An 18098-nucleotide genomic window follows, 5' to 3' on the forward strand; every position below is an offset into this window, starting at 1 on the left:
GACCCCATCATACTTCTGTGCTTGGCCCCAACGCAGCCTGCCTTGTGCTTCCTGTCTGCGATGCGGAAACCTGGCCTACCCAGCACCACATAGAAGTCCAGGCCATAGATCCCAATTGCTTGGGTCGTATTTGACGCCCAGATCAATTGTTCCTTTTTAATTGAGCAACCAAAAAGGTGGAGAATCAAAGGGCTCTCTCAGTCCCTCAATGATAGCATCTAAACTGTGCAGAATGGAAACTCACTTTTTGCTCATCGTCTTCAATAAAACCTTTGCTGTTTCTTTCCTAATACCTTTCTCTCCAGTGAAGTATTTTCCTGTAAAAAGACACTTTTGGGTGACATGGTGGGGTGTGGTGGTGGTGGTGAAAACATCAAACCCAACCCTCCCTCCCTCCCTCCCTCCCATCTGATCTGAACCCTGCCGCTCTATTCTGTTCCCCGACCTCTCCTGTCCCTAAAGTTATGTGGTAAAGATGTGGCATTTGAAGCCAGGTAGTGGTGGCTCACACCTTCGATCCCAGCACTCCGGAGGCAGAAGCAGGAGGATCTCTGTGAGTTCGAGGCCAGCCAAAGTGAATCCCAGGGACAACCAAAGCTGCACGGAGCTTTGGTGAAAAAAACAAAAAACAACGGGCTGTCGTGAAAAACAAACGAACAACAAAACAAAAGAAAAAGAAGTTTGGGCGCTGGGGTGTGGCTCCTTGGCTGAGTGAGTCCTTCATTCACCGATACCACTACATCCTGTATATGGACACTTAAGGCTGTGGCTTCAGAATAAATAAACGAAGATAGGAACTTCAAAACAGATTCATAGGGCCCGGCTCACCCTCGCTCCCCACCCACGTACCAGTTTTCCCTAAGTGAGTCCTGCACACGTACATTCATATAAGCAGCATCCTTCCTTTCTGATTCTAAAATAACCACAAATTTAATGTAAAAAAAAAAAAAAAAAAACAAAAAAACAAAAAAAAACAGCAAGTGCAGAAATAAAAATGAATGAGGAAAAAGAATAGAGGAGGGGGGAAAAAGAGGAGTAAGGAAAGAAAGAAGAGGGAAGGGAAACCGCAAAAGCCTAAGGAAAACTAATTCCATCTCAAAAAAACAGGAACCAGTTAGGGATCTGGGCCCGAGGGGCCTGGCACAGGACTTGCTCCCGGGAGACCTGAGCATCCTCGGGTTGCAGGGTTCCCCAGAACCGCAGAAGGGAGCGGATGTCCTCGAGGAGGCAGGGACGCGGGAGCGGAGCATCCTCCGGCCGAGCGCAGGGCCGGGTCCCGGCGCGGGGTGGCGCCAGAGGCGGGACGGCGGGCCGACGGGCGGGCGAGGGAGGAGGCGACCCGCGGGGCACCGCGCACGCCGCACGGCCGCCGCTCCCGCCGTCTGCGCGGCCATGGGCGCGGCCCGCAGCCCTCCCGCTGCCTCCCAGCCCCGAGAGCCCACCGGAGACCCGGAGACCACGCGCGTCCCAGCCCCAGCCGCGGGCTCGGCGCTCCTCAGCGGCCGGGGACCCCGCGAGGTGAGCACAGCGCGCCCCTGAGGACCCCAAACCCGAGGTTTTGTAGGAGCTCCCTACGGACCGCGTGTCCACCAAACACGGGGCACCTGGTGAGAAGCGGAGAGGGCAGGTCTCCTTCAAGACCTGCGCAGGGTATTCGGGAATGAGTCAAGAAATAAAAAAAAAAAAAAAAAAAAAAGTAAGGCAGAAGCATCAGGGATGGCGATGGCAATTAGGGAGGCAGAGCGCAGTGACTGGGTGTGAACAGGGACTCCTCTTGTTGAATAAGCAGCAAACTGCTGAAAAGAAAAAGAGGCCTCAGCGCTGTTTCCCACAGTCCGGTGATCTCCAAGTGTGACCCCAGATCTACCCTGCAGGTGCAAGCTCACCCCAAGGGCGGGGTGGCGAGCTGATGTTCCCCCACGCCCTCTCTGAAGTCTGAGAAGAAAGTTTTACTATGCTGTGTGTGTTCTGTGCGAAGGCTTTGTTCCCCGGGCACGGGCACCTGAGGACTGCCCCGGGGCTCCTGAGCATCCTTGGATCGGGCCAGCAGCAATGTGCAAGCTCTTTCTAGAGGCTTCCATTTCGAAGGCCAGGCGCCGCGTGCTACCCTGTTAGGGCCTTCCTGTTAAACTGTTAACATTTCAAGAACTGAAATCTGTAGGTGAGGATGGCGTGCTTGGTTTTCTGGATGCATGCACGAGCAGTAGGTAAATTACGTTCTGGCCTATGATAAACTGACTTTTCCAGCGTATTCTTTAATCAAGATAACACGCGATGCTACGTGTGTGCATATTTAGGTGTGTGTGGTGGTGGTGGGGGAGAGAACAGGTCTTCAGGTGGGGGTTTAAAACCGCCATGCTTGGTGTTTTCATTGGGCGACAAGGATCCCCAAAGAAAAACCACCTTTCTCCACCAATAGCTGCGCTCTATCAGCAGTTCAAATACCAGCCATTGGAAGCTACAAACAAGCTTCCAAGTTTGTAGCCTGTTTTTTTTTTGTTGTTGTTATTTTTGTTTTGAACTACTGCAGAAGGAACAAATGGGTGTATACAGATACGTGAGCGAGGAACCACTTGGGGCTTAAGGCACTTTTGAGTCTGGGATCTAAAGTGCTTTGGCAGGCTTGGCTTGAACTCAAGCTCTCTGGGAAGGAGGGGAGAGGGCCCGCTGCCCATTTTGTCTCTCTGATGCCCCTGCAGGACCACCTCTGTGTCTGCACGATCCGTTGGTTTCTCTGTCTCTCACCTCTAGCTTTGGCTTCTCCCTGTTGCCTAGAGTTGGCCTGGTCAGAGTCTGGAGTTGGCCTGGTCAGTGGCAGGGTGGTGGTAGCCTGGGAATAGAGAAGCCTCCAGCAGAGACAAGGACCAGCAAAGGGCAGGAGGCAACTTCCAGCGCGGAGAGTGCAAGAACGATCAAAGGAGCTGGGCGATCTAGAAAGAAGCCGCCTCAGACACGCTGGTTCTCATTGATGTTTGGTTGGTTGGGTTTGGGTTTTGGTTTTTTTGAGACAAAGTTTCTTTGCCTAGCCTTGGCTGTGCTGAAACTTGCTCTGCAGAACAGGCTAGCTTCAAACTCACAGAGCTCTGCCTGCCTCTACTTCCCGAGTGCTGGGATTAAAGGTGCGAGCCACTATGCCGGCTCTGAGGGCAACATTGTTTCTTGATGAGGGCTCCTGTATTCCATTCCCTTGCTATTTGTCCATAAAGGCATTTGAAAGTTGTGTTGGAGAGAAACGGGGCCTCTAAGAAGTACCCCTTCTCCTCAGATTTACCTTTAAAATTTTTTTTAAATATCCGTGTGTGTGTGTGTGTGTGTGTGTGTGTGTGTGTGTGTGTGTGTGTGTGCAAGCAGGCATGTGAAATCAAAGGATGCCTCAGCTGTGGGCTCTTGCTTCACAAGAGAGACCGTGTTTAAGACAGGGTCTCTCTTATTTGTTGGCTGTGTGCACCAGGCTAGTTGGCCCGAATCTAAGGATGCTCCTGTCTAGGCCCTCTCCCCTCCTGGTAGGAGGGCTGGGATCACAGAGCTGAGCCTCTGGCTTTATACACCGATAAAGCCACAGCTTCTGGCTTTATCGGTGTTCTGGGGACCCAACGTTTGCACAGCAAGCAGGTTACCCACTGACTGTCTCCCTAGCCTGAATTCCTGTTTTGCTTCATACCTTGAATCTTTTCAGAGAGTAACTTGGGGCAGAAGTGAGAGGAGAAGAATTGCCAGGGCCTCTGTCAGCCACAGAGGTAGTGAAGAGCAGGATGGCTTGGGCAGAGAAGCTGGATTTGAGAGTTGAACAGAAAACAGAGCCCTTATTTTACAAAAAGCGCTGAAAACTTATTGGTGTCTAGTTTCTAGCAAATCTGCTAAAGAATGCAGATCCCTCACTTTTTTCTACCAACATTTTATTATGAGAAATTTTAAATATTGCCAAGAAGTTACCTCCCTTTGTTTTTATAAACTTTTAGTTATCATATTTGAAATTTTATTTATTCTCATTTTGTGTGCATGAGTGTTTTGTTGTTGTTGTTTTTTGTTTGTTTGTTTGTTTGTTTGTTTGTTTTGCCAACACAGATGTTTGTGTACCTCGTGTGTGCAGTGCTCACGGAGGACAGAAGAGGGCATCAGGTCTCCCTGGAAATGGAGTTGAAGGTGGTTGTGAGGCACCATGCGAGTGTAGGGAACAGGTGCTCATCAGGAAGAGCAGCTGATGTTCTTAACCACTGACCCATCTTTCCAGCCCCTTTAATTAGCTTAAAACATAAAAAATAAAGTAAGAGTTTGAGACCTAGATGTATGTGATCCAGGGCTGGTCAGAGGTTAAACCAGAAACTGTGGTTAAGAAATAAATATGAGAAAGACATATTTTAAGGAAAATATTAATTTTATGAATATATGAATTTTGTTCTTCTAAATCTTTCATAACAGACATCAAATACCTTGATTTTTTTTTTTTTTTAGCATTCTCTCTCTCCCTCTCCAAAGTTAAGGTAACACGTCGGGCATTCAGTAAAAAGAAAAGACAGGAGGGAGAAAAGCAGACTCATGCTCTTCTTTTACTCATTTATTCATTCATTCATTGCAACAGGGTTGTGTTATGTAGCCCAGGCCACCCTCCAATTCTCAATCCTCCTGTCTCAGCAGGAATGCAGAATTTACAAATGCAGAATTACAAATGTCCTATTTTTAAGACATCGCTCTGTCACTCCCCTTTGTAGAACCCTCCAATAGTGTCCCCTCATACTTAGGTAACATCCAGCTCTCCACCAGAGGTGGTCACAGCCCTGTGTGGTGGGGTGTGCATGGCCTCACTAGGTCACATCTGTTGCCCACTGTCCCCCTCGGTTTCCAGTTTTCATGTTGTTTGAGAACGCCTCCCTCTGATCCCTGGGACCTGAGTGAGAATGCCCCTGGCATTTGTCACCTTTTGATGCCCCGTCTCTGTCAATTGGACACATCCTCCCCTGGAAACCCCAGAAGGGCCAGAATTTGTTGTTGTTGTTGTTGTTGTGTTCATGGTTATGTTCCTAGTTGGCAAATGATGAGCAATTAACAGACATTATTGAACTGACTAGATAACTAATGACACAAACGCACTTATCTCTCTCCCACCAGGCTTGTGAAACCGACAGTAAAACACTAGAAGTCCCACTCAGGCAATCAATATTTTATGGGTGAAGGGTGATCTGGCAATCAGTGCGCTCTTATCTTCACAGGGTTTCTACGCTGCACCCGCTGGACATGGGGTCAGTTTTGGCCACACATCTCAAAGAAAATGCACAAAATTTCACTCCCTCAAAATTTCCCTCGTGCCTCTTTGTCGCCTCCTTCACCATCTAGAAGTAACTGATTCCTCTTACTTGGGTGTTAATGGTTCCTGCCTGGTGGTAGAAATGCATTTACGTAGCATACGCTCTCTTTGTCTGCCCTTTGTTCTGCTGTGTTCCGTACGTCTGTGAGATTCATTGTTGCTGCTGAGTGTGCCAAGAGGTCATTTCTTTTTACTTCAAGGAGGCATCCATTGTCTGAATATTACTGTATGTTTATCCATGCTCTCACTGACGGACATTCAGGTTGCTTCTGGTTTGGGGCTCTTTTGACTCAAGCAGCTGTGAATATGCTTATAGAGTCTGTCTCATTTTAGTCCTAAGTATTGAAATAGAAAATCCTCCTGTGTCCGCATGCAGAGAGAGGTATGGCAAAGTGACAGGGGCTCAGTGACAGGCCGTGTGTGTCCATTTGTAGGCATTACTGCCAGGGGATGATTTACCTTATGTTATGGGGAAGGATAGCACTTGGAAAATGAACACCCATGCAAATCAGGGGAGTCCTCAGGTATTTCTTAAATGTGTCTGAGGACCTTAAAAGAGACCATTTACAATGCCTTCCCCCCTCAGCGTTCTGTTCCTCTCCTCCTCACTCAGCTTCCTGGTCTCAGTAAGAGTTGACTCTAACCAGCCCCTGAACGTTACACTACTGAGGTGTTAAAACATTCATGAGAAAGGGTCTTGTTCAGAGCCTGATAAAATATTTATGCGTTTCCATGGGGCATCGGTTTCCGTCTAGATTTCTCAAGGCGTTTTTCTGAGCTGTTTGTCATAATCATGAGGTACACAGACAGAGGATACAGCCCCAGACAGCCCCGGGTTACTAAGGCCAACCTTAGAGCACGCTGCTTTCTGGGGATAGAGATAATGAGCACACAGACAAATGGAAGCTCTCAGTGTGTCCACACCAAGCATGCGCTGCTGAGATGGCTTAAGAGGGAAAGGGCTCACTAATGTGGGATGCTCACAGATGTGATCCAGAGGAGACGGCGAAAAGGAAAAGAACGTGCTAGATGAAGAGGGATTGATTAAAGGGGGACGCGTACATTTCAAATGAAAGAATGAAGGGATCTGTCTTGTAAAAGGCTTCGTTCCTCTGATTCTGTCATGGACAGAGCCCACACCAGCTATGCCCAATGCCACGATTAAATTATGACTTCCTGAGAGTCTATGGGTGGTAGGAGGGGAATGGAGGTAGGGGAGGGGGTGCTCTTGTGAAAGATTTCCATACAAGAAATAAGTCGAAGGAAGGAGTAGCTTTGGAATAGAGTTCTGAAGGAGTGATGGCTCTCTGACCAGGAGCTACAGGGTAGAGGGTGTTTCCTGGGGCAAATTTATACTCTGAAATTATAATGAGATCAAGTATTATTATAATCAGGACCAAAGTGCCAGTGTGGTTTCATTAAGGTACAAAGAGGGTGAGGGGGATGGGTGGCCAGGTTTTGGTAAGAGATAAAACTGGTGGGTGACACACACCTTTAATCCCAGCACCAAAGAAGCAGAGGCAGGAGGATCTCTGTGTGTTCAAGGCTAGCCTGAGCTACATAGAGAGTTCTAGGACAGCCAAACTACATAGTCTCTGTCTGAGGTAGATAAATAGATGATAGATGATAGATAGATAGATAGATAAATAGATGATAGATAGATAGATAGATGTTTGATAGATAGGTGATTGATAAATGATAGATAAATAAATCAATAGAAAGATAGACAGATAGACAGATAGCAGGCCAGTCTGAAAGCTAAAGGTCAGGGCATTGGTTGGACTTTAGTCTGTTTGCCATAGGTATCCATGTAGCTTTTGGCCAGAGATTGAGTCAGATTTTAAGCCATTCTTGGGATGTACACCCAACATAGGCAAAACCTTGAGATATGGCCATAGAAAGTACTTCCAGGCTATCCTACCATGCCCTGTCCAGTCTAGAAGCACAGTGCAATCTAATCTAAGGAGGGTAGCAACAGGAGATTAGCCTCAATGTATTCCAAACACGACCAAAAACAGGTCTCACTACCCATCCTACTGCCCCTGACCAACTTAAATGTTCCCGATCAACCAGAATTAAGAGGCTGCATACCAATTGTCTGCTCTCTATCATAACTCCTTCTCTTTGGTGGGGGCAACTGAGATCTAAATACCTTTTATCCCTGGGACCCAAAATCTGGGCCAGCATACTTCAGGGGAGGGTTAGTAAGTATGGTGGTTCCAATGAAAATGGCCCCCACAGGCTGATAGAAGGTGTGGCCTTGTTAGAGGAAGGTCTCTGGGGGTGGGTTTTGAGGTCTTAGATGCTCAAGCCAGGCCCACTGTATCCCTCTTCTTCCTGCTGCCTGCCGATAGAGAACTCTCGGCAACTTGTCCAGCACCATGTCTGCCTGTGTGCCACTATGCTTCCTGCCATGATGATGACAATGGACTAAACCGCTGAAACTGTAAGCCAGCCTTCATTAAGTGCCTTTCCTTTATAAGAGTTGCCATGGTCATTGTGTCGCTTCACAGCAACAAAACCCTAAGACAGTAAGCAACAAAAGATTACACAACGGGACTGCCAAACCATCTTCCCGGACCCCAGACAGGGACCGTGGAGACAGTTAGCAATGTGGAACTGAAGGCACATGATGGCCCATGGACAGGGATGCCAGCTACCTTCCATGTGTGTTTTACTTTCAAGCCACAGCTTCTTATCCAAAATTGACCATACTTCTTAACAAACTGGGATGTTGATTTTTTTTAACCTTAAATGAACATCAACCAGACTGCATAGTGAGTCTCTGTCTGATAGAGATAGATAGATAGATGGATGGATAGATAGATAGATAGATAGATAGATAGATAGATAGATAGATATGATATGATAGATAGGTGATAGATGATAGATAGGCATGATAGCCTTCTGCATGTGATGCTGTGATGAGAAAAGTGATTGTAGAAGTGATGGTTCTGGGAAGTCAATCTTGGAACCAGTCATTAGGATCTTTGGACACTGAGTCATCCTTTAGTGTCTGAGACCGATTGGTTCAGAACCCCCTGAAGATACCAAACTTTTCAGCTGCTCAAGCCTCTCATATGAAACAGTGTAACGTTTGCATATAGTCTATACACATCCTCTTGTATACCTCTAGATTGTTTTGACACCTGTTACAATGTAAATGCTATGCAAATGGTTCTATGCTCTATTGTTTAGGGAATGAGGACAAGGGGAAAAAGCCATGCACCGACACAATTTCCCTTTCCCCAGTATTTTCAGTGTATGCTCAGTAGAATCCACAGATTCAGAACCCGAAGACGGAGGACACTGGCTGTATGAAGACTAGCCAGAAGCTCTGGGGTGAGAGAGAGCATTTCTTGGAGTGAGGACTGAAAATAGCATAGGAAGGTCTCAGACAGAAATCTGGCTGGTTGGAATTCCTCCCCTGCTATGATGGGATGCCAGGTTTCCAGAGTGACGCTGAAGACATCTGACCAAGTGTGCATGGGGTCTCCCATGGCCGTCCACCTCTGCTGGAATGTCAGGATGTCCATAAGAACTGCCAGCACTCCATCACGGATTCCTGGGGGAAACTGGGCAGATCTTGAGGGAAAAATCAAAAGCAGACCTCTTAACTAGGACGAGGGCATGAAGGTGTGGCCTGGGCTGAAAGTATGGTAAGGACTTGAAAACAGTCTAGTAAAATTCCAGATCTTCTTGGATGCTTTTGATCCTTGCACTGGGGAGGCAGGCCAATCTCTGTGAGCTTGAGGCCGGCTTGGTGTACATAATGAGTTCAGGCCAGCCAGGCCTACATAGTGAGACCTTGTCTCCAAAATAAGAAGATGAATGGGAATAGGAAGGGAAAGGGGATGATGAGGAGGAAGAGAAGGAGAAGGAAGAGGAGGAGAAAGAGGAGGAAGAAGGAGAAAAAAGAGGAAGAGATGGAGAAGGAGGAAGAGGAGGGGAAGAAGGAAAAGAAGAAGGAGGAGGAGGAGAAGCCACCAAATAAGGGAGGCTAGAGAGATGGTTAAGATGGCTGCTCTTCCAGAGGACCACAGCTTGGTTCCCAGCATCTACATGGTGTCTTTCAACCATCTATAACTCCAGTTTCAGGGGACCAACACCCTCCTCTGACCTCCACAGTCTCTAGGCACGAATATGATACATATACGTACACGCAGACAAAACACTCATTCACATAAAATAAAAATATTTTAAAACAGAATTGGGAAGACAGAAAAAGTATGAGTTGTGTGGGGTAGGACTGTAGAAGAGAGCTACCCCATACACCTCATCCCTCTTCAACATCCTTAATTGTGGAAGAGACAAACTTAATTCTTCAGAATTTCAGCTTAAACATGCTTTTGAATTTTATATATCTGACACACACACATGCAAACGCCGAAGATCCTGAAAATGTCCAGCAGAATGAAACCAAGTTGCAAACCCGGGCCAGGTATGGTATTTGCAGGGCCATCGCCCAGCCAGTGCCATTGGCTAGTTCCATTGGCCAGTGCCATTCTGGGAGTGACAATGACAAGGGCGGTTCCCGGTGATACTCAAACCATGTTCCACAAAAAGCAGTCACAGACCAGTTCGAGCCTGGGCAGCTGCGTCTCTCCACAGCTTCACGTGAATTCCTGCAGAGGCTGGGCCAGCCAAGGCCGTCTGTAGTTGGGGTGGTGGGATTGTCACAGATGAAAGGCCAGGCTGTTCTCTCCCGTGCCTTTGCTGGCTGCCCCCTGGGAGGCTCCGGAGCTGAGGCTCTGGAGAAGTAGATATGATTATCATATCACAATCACTTGTCTTGTCCAGTAGCCCTGTGGATTCTGCGCTCTAACTGGGCTTCTGTTGAGTGACACATGGTGAGTCCTCCTCTTGCCAGGAGAAGTTCCTTTGTCTGCTAGGATCAATTAAAAGTGCATGCCAGAAAACCACATGCCCAACTGAGCTCTGGGGGGGGGGGGCCGCGGGGGCTGGTCTTATTTGCAATTATAACATTTCAGAGCCTTAAGAAATTTCAGCCTCGTTGAATTTTTAAATTACAGAATGAATACTCACACTCTAACAAGCTCAGTAAGAAAGTGGTAATGAGAAAGTGCTACTGAACCTAAACATTCTCGATTTCCCTCATTTTGGGGAATGTGTTGGCGGTTCAGTGTGGATGCTCTTTTTCATCCCAAACCAGTGTGGAATTATTTTTGACTTTATGTGTAAGCAGAAGCATAACAGACCAGTCACAGTGCTGTTTCATTTTACTTAGCATATCGTTCACATATTCTAGCTTAACACATACAAATAACCCAATTTAACATTAATAGAAAAATTTCACAAGGTCTCCATTGATAACTGTTCATGTTTACCCCCAATTTCTTTTTTACATAACAAACTAGGCTACAATCAGCACCCTTTCTATGTTTATCCATACAGTTTGGGGAGTTTTTGTTTGTTTATTTATTTATTTTTCAGCAGGGCTACAGGTTGCTCGATCTCTGAGCTATTTCTCTAGTCCCCACACATTCTAATTTCCATTTCTGTGGGAGAGAGTTCCCAGACTGACATTTCTGGGCCAAAGGGAACACACACAATTATAATTCCGCAGCATGAACGAGGCGATCCCCTCCTTCCCTTTGTCTTTCTCCCGCTACCTTCCTGCAGAGAGGTCTGTGGGCTTCGGCAAGAGAGCCCACAGGGAGACTCTCTGCCAAGCGCTGGATTGTACCAGCTCAGCGGGGAAGGGCTCTGCAGGATCTTGGTGGCATTGTACCTCTCTTGCTTTGGGTTGGCCAGACTGTGTATAATTCCCCTTGCTCATTTGTTCCGTGCTGTGGAGAAGAATCAGCCATGGCCTTCATCTTGGGTGAGAGCGTGTGAGAGACAGTGTGCCAGGGAGGGCCGGGCTTTCAACAGCAAGTTTCTCTGCTCCCCGACAAAGCTGGATCTGCTGTGTAGTAGTGCCCTTTCTTTAATGGTTTCGTTGAGAAAGGTCCTTCCATTCCTGTCTCAGTCTTCTTCCGCTTTAAGGACTTGGGGAGCTTTATAAGAATATAGTCAATCAACTGTAACTCATTATTTGACACGAGGATAATTACATGTGAAGGTAGGAAATCTTTGGAGCTTAACGATCAGTGCCAAGCAACAGATGCGAACACTTTTAAACAAATGATTTCTTTTGTGAACCCTGGAATTAGGAATGAGCTTTTCAAAAGGATTTGGCTCTCATTCTTGGTTTTGCTCTTGTTGCACCTTGAACCTTGGTCTTTTCGGGCCAAGTGAGAAAAGTGGGGTTCTCCATCACTCTAGAGGTGGATAAAACGACAGAGGAGCATTGAGGTATGCTGGTGAGCACAAACAAGTGAAATCCAGTTAACTAGCAAGATAGCAAGATTCTTAAATTCCCAGTGTGAATGCAGGCCTGTGGGCTAGCCTACGTATTATGGGAATCCGTGACTCTAAACCTCATCAGGAGCGCCAGTGGGATTCTGCGCTTAAAATACAAATGTTGTCGAATTATGTCCTTTCCCAGGCAGTGTCTGGCCTGCTTCTGTAGGCTGCAGTTTGGGCTTAGCAGCTTCAGAGTGGATTTTGTATCCCAGATTGGACGCTAAAACAAGAGAAACAGTAGAAGTTTTCACAACTCATTTCCAAGAAGAAATGCTTCAAGTTCGCCTGCATGTACACGTGCCACAGATAAACATTAGCTTTTACATTAATATGTACTTATGTCAACCTTTAATTTTCAACTATGTATTTGATAATAATCATAATAAAATTAGTACATTTAGGTGTGTCTTTTATAACTTAAAAAGTCTATTATGTATCTTAGCTGTTGTAGTTAATACTGAGAGTGGTCATATTGTATAGTATCTGTGCTGTCATTTGTACTCATGGAGTAAATGTTATCTTTGTTTTTTGTGTGAGTGTGTGTGTGTGTGTGTGTGTGCACATGCTCACGTACACACCACAATACTCATGTGAAATTCAGAGGACAACCTGAGGGACTTGATTACCTCCTTTTCCAATGTGGGACCCAGGGATCCAACTCAGGACATCAGACTTAGCAACAAGTGTCCTTATCCATTTTACCCATCTCACCTGCCCAAAAGTGTTATCTTTAAATTGTTTGGTCTTGTCAATATAAACACAATAATAATAATAGTAATAATAATAATAATAATAATAATAAGCTCTTCGGGTATTAAGCATCTGCTTCTGGCAGTCACGGCTAACTCAGTAAACGACTGCCCCCACGGAGAAAAAAAATCTAGAAAAGCTATATTTAAAAAAAAAATTCAAAGTCATAGAAGACATACTAAGGCAGGTAAGAACTTAAGAGCTGAGACACACCCCCCTCAAAGGAGAGGGACTCATGAATACCTCACAATCCAAACTCTTCGATGAAGCCACTTGCCCAAACAGCAAAGCAGCTAGAAGTCTCAAAAGCTGAGAGGAATATTGTGTTCCCCATAGGACTGAGAAGAAAGCAATGGCATGTGAACTGGGCCCGGGAGACCACAATCATGAAAGAAAAGAGGTAGAGCGAAATCAGCCTTGTAATCTATAAAACAGATGCCCTTCAGCCATGTGCTGACCTGTAAGTTGCACAGACGAAAGGATTTTTTAAAAAATCAAGCAGGGGAAAGTGCTTTTTTAAAAGCTGAGGGGAGTGGAGCAATTGTTCAATGGTTAAGAGTATTGCTCTTCCTGAGGACGAGAATTCAGTTCCTAGCACCCACATCAATTGGCTCACAATCACCTGTAACTTTGGCTCCAGGGAGGGATCAGATGTGTCTGGCCATATAAAAAGATTTAATTTGGGGTTCACAGTTCCGGAAGGTTAGAGTCTATGACCTTTATGGCAGGGAAGATGGCAGCAGTTGGGCAGGCACAGTGCTAGAACAGTAGCTGAGATCTTACATCTTATCCATTAGCATGAGACAGAGAGAGAGAGAGAGAGAGAGAGAGAGAGAGAGAGAGAGAGAGAGATACCTGGGAATAAAGCGGGGCTTTTGAAACCTCAAAGCCCACACCCAGCAACACAACTCCTCCAACAAGGCCACACCTTACAATCCTTCCCAAGCAGTTCCATTAGCAGGAGATCAACCACTCAAATACATGAGCTCAGAGAGGCCATTCTCATTTAAACCGCCACACTTTTTAGATACAAATGGAACAGACATGAAGTTAGAACATACCTCGCATTGTACCATACCACAAAGACTCGATACATTTAAAAAGATTGAAGTCGTACGGAACATGGTCTTGAACACGGTAAAAGTTCAGACATCAATAAGGGAAATCCTCAAGCACTTGAGAACAAAATAACATATTCACCAGGGGCTGGGGAGATGGCTCAGTGGGTACTGCGTCTACCACGCAAGCATGAGGACCTGGCTTCGGACCCACAGGAAAGTCAGGCATGACGGTGTGCCTCTGTAACCCTAGCAGTGAGGTGTGAAGACCTGGAAGGTCCCTGGAGCTTGCTAGCCAGGCAGTCTAACCAGTAAGTAAGTGCTGGGTTTATTGTGCTTCAAAAAAAAAGAAGGTGAAGAATAATAGAGGAAGATATTTGATCTTGACTCTCACTCTACACATGCACTTGAACACGCATGTGCATGCATGTACACAAACTAGCCGGGTGTGATGGAGCACACCTTGAGTGCCAGCACTGTGGAGGCAGAAGCAGTGAGTTCAAGGACAGCCTCTCTACATAATGAGTTCCAGGCCGTGGGGGCTACAAAGTGAGACCCTGTCTCAGAAAACAAAACAAAAGGAAAAAGAAAAAGTAACTAAAAGTAAAAAATGAAAAAAAAAATGAAACAAAGTAAGAGTAAATCAGAAGGGAGACTATTTTCACTGAATGAATGTGGAAAATCACATATCAAATCAGTATCTAGATGGAAGTTTGTAGCAGGAAACGCTGGTGAGAGGAGTCTGGCCAGGCAAAGCATATAGTAGTAGTCTCCAAACTCAGAAGGGTGAGGGAGCAAGACTGCTGTGCGTTTTAAGATAAAACTGGACTACCTAGTGAGTTTCTAGCTAGCCTGAACTACAGAAGGAAGAGCCTTTCTAAAAAGTAAATAAATAAACAACAGCAAAAGGAAACTTCGAATCAATGCCCTCTTAATCAACTATAAGGAAATGAAATTCAGGGTAAGCAGAAGAAAAGGAACAATAAATGTCAAAGCAGCAATTAATAGAACGGACGTAGAAAGTAGAAGAAATCAATGGAAGCAAAGGCAGGCCCCTTGAGAAGATCAGTGGCAATGGCAAACTATTAGACTGATCAGGAAGAAAACGAGCAGGCCCAAGTTACTTACTAAGAATGAGAAAAGTACCAGGCCTCCTGGCGTCCCACCACAGCAGAGGCAGGCGTGTCTGTGAAGGCAGCTTGGTTTACATAGTGAGCTTCAGGCTGGTGAAGACTACATTGTGAGATCCTGCTCATCAGAGGACTTTTGGGGTGAGGAGGGAGGAGGGATTGAGAAGTGACATCACTACAGACTTTACAGGAATAAAAGAACAAGGGAACATTCTAAACAGTTGTACTCTGGTAAGTTCATCATTTTAGGTGAACTGATCAAAATTTCTGAAATAGAAGAGAACTTCCCTAATGCAGCAAAGAGAATCTGTACCTGTGTCTGATACCCTGTTTAATGTCAAAGATCAGGCACTTCTCCCCCAGTACCGGGAACAAGACAAGGATGTCCACTTTCATTCTCAGGGCTGAACTGGCAGTCCTACCTACAGCAGTAAAGCAAGAAACAGAAGAGGAAGGCATCCAGTCAGTAAAGGAAGTAATAAGACTATCTTTCCATATAGACCTGACATCTGTATGAAAACTTCTGTATGAGACCCACAAAGAACAATGAACAAATAGATGTCATCTCTCTCCTAACTGATAATAGATTCCACTTGGTCCTGTGATAATCCCAGGTGCCATTTGCAGTAACTGATACGCTGAAAAATTCATGTGAAAGTGCGTAATACTGTCAACCTTGGGGCTTAATGTAGTCAAAGGCAACCTTGGGGTTTAATGTAGCTCAGGGAAGCAGGCTTGCTAGCTTCAGGTTTGTAATCCTCCTGCCTTGGCATCTTGAGGGTTGGCATTGCATGCTTACATGACAAGCCCAGTTTAATGGGGGCTTTTTTCTAAAAGCTGATTGGAAAATGGGGTATTTAAAAAAAATACAAGAAAATGAACATAAATGAGATTGGACAAGTAAAAAAAAAAAAAAAAGAACAAATATAGCCTAATGGGTTGTTAAGCATATGTGTGTGGGTAATTACCTAACATATAAATAGACTACTCCAATTAAAATATAGATTTAAGATTATCACTGAATTGTTTTAATTGGTAACATCTCTTATCATGACCTTTATCGTCTGTTTGAACTGTACTTTGTGGGTGGTCACAAAGATAGACTTGTATTATGAGAGCACTATGCAAACCGCTTAATTTAAATGTCTTCACTCCTGGCTTTATCTGAGTTGTAGTTTGAAATGAGGATCTTCACTTGGAATAACTAAGTCTGGGGTGCTGTGGTTTCCCCTCAATATTGTGTATTTGATGCTTTTTCCAGGAAAGAGTTCAGAACCTTCCTAAGTATGTCTGAGATTATTTAAGAGTCATGGCTTGAATGATAAAAGGATTGGTGCTTTTCCTTTAATTGAAAATAGATTTTTTTCACACAATATATTCTGAATACAGTTTCCTTTCCTCAAATTCCCCCCAGTTTCTCCCCACTTAGTCTCCTATGAAGATCCGCACCCTTTCTGTCTCTTGATAGAAGATAAACAGGCATCTAAGAGATAATAAGAAAACAAAAGAGAAACAAGTTGAATAGGACAAAACAAAGAGAAGAAAAAGAGTCAAAGAAAATGCACACAAGAGACATATAGAGATGCAGAGACACACACATACACAGGAAACCTCATAAAATACAAAGTCAGAAGCCATAGCATACACCCAAAGGACCTGTAAGGAAACAAACAAACAAACAAATACATACATAAGCCTTGACACAACCTTATGAGACAAAGAACCTCCATGACACCATCAGGTGACTTTGTGCTGGCCATGCACTGAAGGACAAGGAGGCTGCTCTTAAGAATGTTTTGTTTTCTCAGTGAGTCTCTCTTGGGGAAAACTAATTTTTCATTTGCAAATGGTTATCAATTGGAGAATGCTTCTGGATTAGAAATAGGGCTGCGTGTTCTCTTCTCTCAGCTCTAGGACCCCATCTGCATCCCTGTGCAGCTCCCTGCCTGCTGTCAGTCTCTGTGAGATCATCTGTGTGTCGGTTGTTCAGTTGTGTTGGGCCTTGTTTCCTTGGTGACCTCCATCCGTCTGGTTCTCACAACCTCTCAATTGTCTAATTTCTTTTCTTTCTTTCTTTCTTTTTTTTTTTTTTTTTTTGAGGCAGGGTTTTTCTGTGTAGCCCTGGCTGTCCTGAAACTCGCTCTGTAGAGCAGTTTGGCCTCGAACGCAGAGATCTGCCTGCCTCTGCCTTCTGAGTGCTGGGATTAAAGGCGTGCACCACAATGCCAGGTTTGTCTAGTTTTTTAATCATACTGCCCTGAAATTGATTTTAGAGAATGACTCCAGTGGCTTGAACCATGTGTGTGTGTTGGGGCTTTGTCGGTGTAGCCTGCAGTAAGTTATACAAAGGGTTTGTGCAGTCTAAAATCCTGCATTTCCTATGCTGAACTATGGTGCTTGTTGAATGCTTTCCCAGTCAATAACAGCCATCATTACTTAGAACTTGTTAGAATTCAAGGTCAGGCAGGGCAACATAGCTAGAAAGAAGTAAAGGGAGAGGGCAGAAGAGGTAGAGGAGAATGAGAAAAGAAAGGGGAGGAAGAGGAGAAGTCCCTGAGTTCTAGCAGGTCTTGTATAGTTTCTTAAGGAAGTGGCTACAGAGTGACTGTTGTGTTGATGGTTTATATTTTCCATCTCTCTCCTCAAAGAGCCCAAGCTGCTCCCACACAAGCGATGTGGATTACACGGCATTGCTGAACCGCAGTTTAGGGAAATCTAATGTCCAGTTGAAACTGTAATTCACGTGAACTCACTTACAAAGATTCATGCCAGAAGGCTTTCTAGGATGCTCCCCTGGGTTCCAAGGCCTCAGCACTCACGCTCCTCTGTGTCGCTGAACAGAGCGACCCTCACGCAGCTGTGTGACATCCTCGTAAATGTCCTTTAACCCCGGGGCGCAGGGTCACTGTACTGTATATGAAACTGCTCAGCCTGTGATCTGAGCACTGAGAGGGACCAGGGTCTCTGCTGCAGCAGGTAAAACCTGAGCTGTCCAAACCCCAGATCCAAAGCCGCCAACTTAACCATTCATTCCGTCTGGTCCTGATGCTGCCAGAGGCTTGATCTGTTATGACTGTTGAGCTGACGAGAAACGGCGTCGGGTACCTCGTAGCACTTTTATTCAGAGGGCAGCTGAGTGTAATTCATCATTGGCCCTTAATAGTTCTCCAATGAGAATTTTATTGCATGTTAATGAGCACTAACTGACATTTGTTGACTGGCTTTCATGGAAATCGTGCACATGCAGTCGTTTGCATGATAGTATCTAAGTGCTACTAGGTGCCAATGCAACTCTGAAAAGTTAGTGAGGGTTCTTGTATGGTGCTTTTTGTTTTTGTCAGTCTGTGGAATAGTAAAGGGTACCCAGGATCCAAGTGTGAGGCAGCAGAGATCCACAGGCTGGTTTTGTGGTTGTGCCGGCAACACACTTCAGGGTAGGTCTCTGAAATCTTGAGTGGTGCCCAACAGTAATGCAAGCAATATTCCAGC

General features: G+C 45.4%; 1 protein-coding gene across 1 annotated transcript in view; it reads left to right on the forward strand.

Annotated features, from left to right (window-relative positions):
* Positions 1–1346: 1346 nt before the first annotated feature.
* Positions 1347–18098, forward strand: part of Gpr156 (G protein-coupled receptor 156) — a 90534-nt gene continuing 73782 nt past the window's right edge. Inside the window, exon 1 of the mRNA XM_060370373.1 lies at positions 1347–1518. The gene's annotated coding sequence lies outside the window, so the exon portion shown is untranslated. The remainder of the gene's footprint in view (positions 1519–18098) is intronic.

This window comes from Meriones unguiculatus, chromosome 17 (assembly GCF_030254825.1).
Source record: "Meriones unguiculatus strain TT.TT164.6M chromosome 17, Bangor_MerUng_6.1, whole genome shotgun sequence".
In the NCBI taxonomy this organism is placed as follows: domain Eukaryota; kingdom Metazoa; phylum Chordata; class Mammalia; order Rodentia; family Muridae; genus Meriones; species Meriones unguiculatus.